The sequence below is a fragment of the Python bivittatus genome, unplaced genomic scaffold (genome assembly GCF_059951505.1).
Source record: "Python bivittatus isolate LINGU-HERP-01145 unplaced genomic scaffold, Pbiv_v1 ctg000240_np1212, whole genome shotgun sequence".
NCBI lineage: Eukaryota > Metazoa > Chordata > Lepidosauria > Squamata > Pythonidae > Python > Python bivittatus.
The window spans coordinates 1,241,305-1,247,693 of NW_028277051.1; positions in this window are offsets into that span (position 1 = coordinate 1,241,305).

Consider the following 6,389-nt stretch of genomic DNA (forward strand, 5'->3'; position numbering starts at 1 on the left):
ACGACGCTTCGGGTTCGCTGGGGGGAGTCAGCGCTCTGGGTCTTCCCGGGTGCGCATGCGCGACGTTACATCCCCGTTCGGCTCCGTCTCCGCGCACGCCCAAGGCGCGTCCCCTTTCCATCTCCCTTTCTGCGCACGCGCCGCTACGTTTCCAGGTGGCCTCTTCTGCGCACGCGTGGCTCCTACAGTACTATTTTTGTTTTCCATGCTCTTTCTGCGCAAGTGCGGCCCTTTTATTCTTCCCGTCCCGTTCCGTTCTGCGCAAGCGCCATCTCTTTCTAATTTCTCCGTCTGCGCGGCGCAGACTCTGACCTTTTTTTTTAAAAGAAAAATGTTACTGAAAAATTTCAAACCTGTGTTAAGTCACGAGTTAAAACAACATTTTAACACATCACGCACGCTGACAACTGCACAGCGGATATTTTATTCGATCCCCGTTTTTCTCGGCGCAGGTGCTCCTTCGCGGCGCATGCGCGGGACCCGGACTGCCAGGCAGGCGGCCGGACCGATCCGCTCTCCCCTCGGAGCGGGGAGGTGCGTTCCTTGCGCCTGCGCAGAAAGGGCTACCACGCGCGCCGAGCCTGCGCGCTGCCGGCGAGCGGGGCTGCGGGGGGAGAGGGGCCGGTTCTTTGTTCGCGCGCCGAGTGCCCGGCTCTGTGCGGGCCCCGCGGAGCGCGGCCTTTGCCGCGGCGCTGCGACGGCTCCGCAGCGTGTCCGGGGTGGCAGCCGGGCGTAGCCGGGGTGGCCGCGGGGCGGACGGCGAGCTTCTCGCGGCACAAAGGGCCGGGGGAGGGGGCGCCTCCCGGGGATCCCGATGGGAGGGCGAGGCTTGGGGAGGCGGCCGCCGCCGCCGCTGGGCGGAGCATCCGTCTAGGCGGCGCGGCGGGGCGGGGCGCGGAGGAGGGTCTCCGGGAGGGCAGCCCCCCCGTCCTTAGGGCAGGCCGAGGTCCTGGGCTTGCGGGCTGGAGTGGGGGGCCCGCCGGGCGGGGAGGCCGGCTCCCCGGCTGGCCCCCGGGCGACCCAAGCTCAGCCCCCCGGCCTCGCCTCGCCTCGCCGGGCCGCTGCTTTGGAAGGGCCCGCGGCGGGGCGTCGCGGGGCTCGAGGCCGTTGGCGGCCGCGGGCTAGTCCCGCCAGGCAGTCCGGAGACGGCACAATAGGCCAGGAAGCCGAGGAGCGGGACTCGCCCTCGCCCGAGGTGGACCGAGCCCCGGGCGTAGCGCGTGAATAGGGCCCCGGGGCCGGACGCCGCTCACCCACGCGCCGGGCCGGGCCGGGCCGGGCCGGGCCGGGCCGGGAGGACGCCCGTGGCGCTGCGGCTCCTCGCAGCTGGCCGGCGGTTGCGGGGACGGAGACCCGCGGCGGGGGCCCTGCGGCTGGCGGCGCCGAGTTTGGGGCGAGCCTCGGCCACCCCACCGGCGGGCCCCGCGCCCCCCGGGCGGCGTGAACGCAGCTGCTTGGGCCTGGAGACGGCGCTGTGCCGCCTACTGTTGTGCGGCCCGGCCGTGGCGATCAGTCCGCAAACGCGGCTGAGCCGCGGGGTGCGTCCGAGGCGTCGGTCCGAGACCGAGGGTTGCCGTGCCCGCCTGCTGCGGGGCTTCGTTCATGACGCGGACCGCGTTAGGTTGTGCTGCGACCTATTGTCTGTAGCAAAGCGCAACCCGGGGCAGGAGCGTCGTGCGAACCCAGCTGCTGTCCGGCACGAAGGCGGGCTTCGCAGGAGCAGTGGGAGGGGCTTATGCTCAAGGAGGGCCCTCCCCCCCGGCTTGAGAGGCCCCCTATTTAGCCCAGGAGGAGGGGGGGCCCGCGGCTCAGGCTTCGTGGCCATTGGTCTCCGGGCGGGGGGGCCGGTGCCCCGGGCGGTCGCTGCTTAGCGGAGGAGGCCGAGCCAAGTCCCCGAGGGGAAGCGGCGGAGGCCGCGGGGCGCCCTGGGCTGAGACGCTTCGGCGGCCGCGGATGTTCGCGCCCCTGGTGAACCCGGGTTGGTGAAGCGCCACGCTGCCGTCTGGTTGCGTGAACCTTGCGTGTACCTTCCTCCCATGGCTTCAGCCTGGGTCTGCCTAGTGCCCGGGTGTCCTCAGCTTGGCAGCTGCGCACACCGGCCCCACCTGTCCGCCCCTCCTGCTCTGACTCGTTGGCTGGTCTGCCCCCCCTCCCCACGCCTCCTCTCCCAGCTCAGCTCTCCTCTGGATTTGCCCAGTGGGACTCGGACCAGCCTGGCAGAGGGTGGCCAGGGTGGGGGCCGTGAAGGTAGAGCAGGCCCGCCCCTGAAGATCGGAGGCCTTGGCCCATCTGCTAAGGGAACGGTTTCCCCAGCTCCTTGACCCACAAGCAAGCCGACTCAACTTCAGCCTGTCTCACCCCGTCCCGTGAACCCAGACAGTTGGTTGAGCTCCGTAAACCATCAAGCAATTAGTCACGGACACGCAACAAAGAGGCGCAACTGTGCGCTTGTTCACCAAGCTGCTTCGCTTCCGATGCCTTGTGACCGCAGCCATCCTTGGGGTTTGGAGGCCAGACCGGAAGGCGCAGTTTAGGGCCGGAGAGTGGCCCATCTCTGTGAGGTGGGGCAGCCCTGCCCAGAGCTGAGCGGGTGCTTAAAATAAAGGTTGGGGCGTTGCTGGCCAGGACTTCGTGCCTCTGTTCCCCAAGTACGGGAGTGCCAGGGAGCATTGCGCTGCAGGTGGTGGACCAGGCTGTTTCTTTTTCTGGGGGGGGGGGACATGATGAAGGGGGGTGGCACTTCCGGGGAGCAGAAGGTTGAAGAACTGTGGGGCAAGACAGTGATGCTTCCCACACCCCTCTGGGAACTAGAGTTGAGGGGGCGACATTGCTCTTTGCAGAAAAGCTGGGCTGCCTTAAAGAATATCACACCTCTGGACTGATCGCTTCTGCAAAGAGCTTCCAGTCCTGGAATTTCTCCCTGCTTGGGGAGAGGGGGGAATGCCTGCTCCTTTGACGCCTGAGAAATCTGTGATCCTCAGCCACTTTCTCTTGGGCTGAGCACTTTGGGCTTGGGGGCTAAGCCCCCAGGTCAGCCTTTCCCCTCCCACCGCTTTCCATCTGCACCAGGGAGCTGAAAAGTGGCAGGAGCGCAACACGGAAACGATCACCGCCCCATTCCAATGGTATGCGGCACGGGGCAGGGACCTGCTGCTCTGGTGAGCCCAACTTCAGCCCTTCAGCCCAGGCCTGCTCAGGTGGGCCAGGGGAGCTGATCAACCCAGGGTAGGATCCAATTATCTTTGCCTGGTTCTGCACACTCCCTGGCACTCTTCCACGGTGGCCCACTGTTGTGCGCCCTGCAGAAATCCAGCTGCAACATCCCTATGAATGTTCTAGTCTGTCCTCTCCCTTGGGGGGGGGGAGGCTCCATGGCACTTTGCACAGGCTGTGCAAACACCACTCCTGGCCACAAAGCACCAGGGATCATCAGAAGGGGCCACGTTTGTTGTTGCTGAGAAATGCTCGAGTTTCCTGGACTAGTACCTTTGCTCCTACCGGTAAAAAATTGTGGCATGAGGGGTCTCCACCCTCGGGTATCTACATAGACTCCCACCTCAAATGGTGGCAGAAGCCAGCTTTGGCCCTGTGCCATGCACACGTTCTCCTGAGCAGGGGCAGAGAAGAGGCTCTGAAATGAGCTGGTTTATAAATCCATTTCCACCATGACAGAGTTAGAAACCAAAATGGCAGCTCCTGGATTCCACACCAAGGCGCGCTCTAGATGTGGTGAACGCAGCTCCCAGCGTTCCCCAGCCAGCATGTTGAATTTCATTGCCTATAATCCCTGTACAGATACCGGAGGCCTTCCAGAATGGCAACTCACCACAGCAGGCCACATTTTTCTAAAACACTGGTTTATTCATGAAACAGTCCAAAAAGCTGACTCTCCACCCACCCACCCACCCACTGCCTGAAGAGGGTGAAGAGCTCCGTAGTTTGACACTTGATGACAAAAAGCTTTCCTCGCCTCCAGAGCCAGGGACGCCAAGGGGGCTGAGACAGCCCTCGTCTTCCCCAAACAGCGCATCCTTCTCATAGAGAAGGTGGGCTGAGGGGGGAGAGGGGCTTCTGCTAAACGGTCCTCTCCAGCCTCAGAGGGAGGTGAAAAGTCTACAAAAGGGGTGGGGTTGGGGGGAAGCAGCCCCCCACCCGGGCTCCAAGGGTGATGTTTGTTCATTTTCGGGGGAGGTTTAGGGTGCTTGGGCTTCAGCCCAAGAGGCCCCAAAGACAATGGATTTTCTGGACCCTTCTCGGGCCCGGGTCTGGAATGGCCTTGGCCACCTGGCGCGTGGCCTTTGTTGAGACCTAGAGGCAGGGATCATTCCTCTCCGTGATCAAAGGACCCTTCTGGAGGATCCCTCCTGGGATTGGAGATGGGAGGCCACATCTTGCTGGGGTTTTGCCCCTTCCTAAGGGGCCGGTCCCAGCCAGCGTGAGCAGAGGAGGAACGGATTGAGATGAGGTTGCTCCACTGTGGGGAACCATGGGTCTCTGCTCTCTCGAGCACGTTCAGGATGCCGCAGGGAAGGTCATCCATTGTTTTAGCGTGGGGTACCATCAGAACGCTGATGCGACCCAGTTGCCCGTCACCACCCCAGGGCCCGACTGGGGACACGATGGCAATCCTGGCCGAGGACCTGGCTGGTCAAAGCAAGCTTATATTAAATCCCCACAAGATCTGGCTTGATCTTGCGTCCAACACTGGCTCAGGACGGTATGGTGTTTCTCCTGGAGGACATCTGAGGCTTCTCTTGGTCCTGCTAGAGATGGGGGCTGGCTTTGTCTGATGTACCAATGGTGGATCTTCCCCGCCTGGGAGGCCCTGCTGGCAGTCACCCAGGCCCTCATCCCCTTAGGGATAGACTACTGCAGCGCACTCTTCGAAAGCGATCCAGAAGCTACCAAGTTTTGGTTATCACCTACAAAACCCCCACAGCCCAGCTCCCAGGAACTTCCAGGGCCTCCTTCTGGCCTCCCCCATAGTGAGGGTTTCCACCCCATGGGGATGGGAGACACCCCTTCTCTGGAACACTTTTCCTCCAGAGATGCGGGGAGCGCTGAACCCCCTCTGGCCTGGCTCAAGACCTTGTAACTGCTTAGCAGGATGTTCAGATGCTAATGGCGAGAAGGCTGCCTTTAGTTAAGTCTGGGGGAAATCATCTTGCCATTTCTGTGCTGAACGGCCGTGAGTGTCCCAAAGGAAACAACAGAGGAAACGGTGCATCGCTAAATACATACATAAATATTAAAAGTGAACTCCAAAGGTGGGTTGGGCAGGGTCAGCTGCTGGTGTCTTCAGAAGCCTGGCCTGTTTGCCAAAGACGAAAGGAGACGGGTGACCAACGCAGGGAGGGCCTACGGACCCTTTGGCGGGGATAGCGAGCTGCCACGGGCTTCCTTAGTAGCATCTCCACGTCTGGATGGCCTCTTCCTTCTCTCACTGAGGTTCTTCCAGAAAGGTAGCTCCACCAGGGATGGAGACGTTCTTCTTCAGGACTGGTTGCATCTGTCCCAAGGCTCTGCCGCTGGGCGAGAGGGTTGCTGAACACCAGGGCCGGGTCTTAATTCTGTGACTCTCCACTCCTCGCTCAACTTTCGAGCAAGGAGGGGGGAGGGTTCAGTTGGGGGGGGGCTAAACTTTCCTGTTGCACGGCTTGATTGAAACCAGAGCCACACCCAGCACCCGTTTTCCAAAAGGACTCAGCTGATTTCCTGCATGGCTTAGCCTTCAGCGGCTGGCCTCTCCAAATTGTGGCTTGACAGGATCAGGCGGCTCTGTGTCCAGAGCAGGACCTTGAAGGAGCATCTCTACGTCGAGGATTCCAAGGAGATTTTTACGTCCTGGCCCCTTAAGACCAGGGATGAGAAACCCGAGGCCCATAGGCTGCATGGGACCTCCAAGACCATTTGTTTCGGCCCCCAGAAAGCCCTCCAACCACAATATCCCCAAATCGGCAGCATGGTTTCCCACTACTTTGGAAGAAGCCTTGGAACCAGTGTTTCTCAACCTTGGCCGCTTGAAGACGGGTGGACTTCAATTCCCAGAATTCCCTAGCCAGCCATGCTGGCTGGGGAATTCTGGGAGTTGAAGTCCACCCGTCTTCAAGCGGCCAAGGTTGAGAAACACTGCTCTAAACCCTAATTGACTGAATGTAGTTAAAACTAAACATAAACAGTCACTAAGCAAAATCCCCAAACACTCCACCCAAATCCAGAAGAAGAGAGGCTGCCCTAAGCCCACCCACGTGAGTGAGTTGCCGACTTCATGCCCATTGAGTATTCTCAGTTTGCCGTTGCCTTCCTCGGGGAATTTCCCTGGATTTCTCAGTCTAGCCCCCAGCCGGGGAATTCCTGGTGACTTCCTATCCATTTACTAACCCGGTCCA